Genomic DNA, 1,448 nt, shown 5'->3' with positions numbered 1-1,448 from the left:
ATAAGAGGGAGAACTATTACAATACTAATCGACTTAACAGTCTGTGCAATGACAGCTAAATCGAGCACATTAACCTAAGTCAAGTCACAAAACCACACAAACATGTAATAAAAACTTCTTCAGTAGATGAAGTGCATAGCAGTCAATCAATCGATACGAACTGACAACTTGCAACAAGCTCTGAGCTCTAATAAGTGCCAGCGCAACCAGTTGTAAAATATCGAAACATGTTGGCTGCGCATTTGTAAATGCAAATGGCAGGGAAATAGTAATAATAATAATCTTCCTAGGAGCAGTCTGTGGCAGCTGTCATTGCGCTTGTGACTGTGCACTGTAAAAGTTAATGAGCGCAGTGAATTGGGTGTCACACTCACCACGGCGTATGAGTAAAGTCAAATGCATACACTTGGAAATATTATAAATGAAATGATATGCACCCACAAAGGATGCTTGCTGGAGGCAGTCTTTAGCGGAGTGGACTTTTTCTAAGCAAATGATTGACATCGCTGAACTATGGTACAGAGATGCAGCTTAGTAATGCTTCTATTAGATATTACAATACTTTTATGGCGAATGGACTGCTTGCAGACGCAGTACTGACAGAATGCTTGGGAGTGCAGTTTTACAAGTGAGCTGTAATAGAGAGCTTATTTTTGTTCACTTCTATGTATTAGTACATAGTATTAGTATACTTACTTTATCTTTGTACTACTTTCTATCTGTCTATCTATCCAATTTAAAATGTATTGAGGGGAAAAGTTGCGGAGTTTGTGATTTCAATTGAAGATTTAGATTTCTTTGTTCAATCCCGAAGCAATATTAGTTAAATTAGACTCGATTACTTTAAGGGATGAAGCAAGTTTAAAAACACTTTTTTTGTTATTGCGGTTATAGTAGCGATTGCGCTTGTAATTTAAATTTAAACTGTAATTGTAATTATAATTGTACTTTTTGTATTTATATTTTGTGAGCTTAAGCTCGGTTTAGCAATTAGCAATAAAATAACAAATTAAAGTATTTGTTTTATTTTTTTGCGGATATTGCCAGCCAAATTGATAGTCATATTCAGGATCGCAGGATACAAATACGAAAGCTAAATTTTAGGAGCTCACTAAAATAGCCTGTAATCGTAATTGTAGTTGTAATTGTAATTGTAACTCTAATTGTAATTGTAATAGTAATAGTAATAGTAATAGTAATAGTAATTGTAATTGTAATTGTAATTGTAATTGTAATTGTGGTTGTAATTGTAATTGTAATTGTAATTGTAATTGTAATTGTAATTGTAATTGTAATTGTAATTGTAATTGTAATTGTAATTGTATATTGCGCATTTTGCCAGCCTAATTGATAGTCACATTCAGGAACACTTGGCTGGGCCCAGGCACTTAAGCTCACAGGATCAAAATACGAAAGATAAATTTTAGGAGGTCACTAAAATAGCCTGT

This window comes from Anastrepha ludens, chromosome 2 (genome assembly GCF_028408465.1).
Source record: "Anastrepha ludens isolate Willacy chromosome 2, idAnaLude1.1, whole genome shotgun sequence".
In the NCBI taxonomy this organism is placed as follows: Eukaryota; Metazoa; Arthropoda; class Insecta; order Diptera; family Tephritidae; genus Anastrepha; species Anastrepha ludens.
This window is presented reverse-complemented; position numbering follows the sequence as displayed.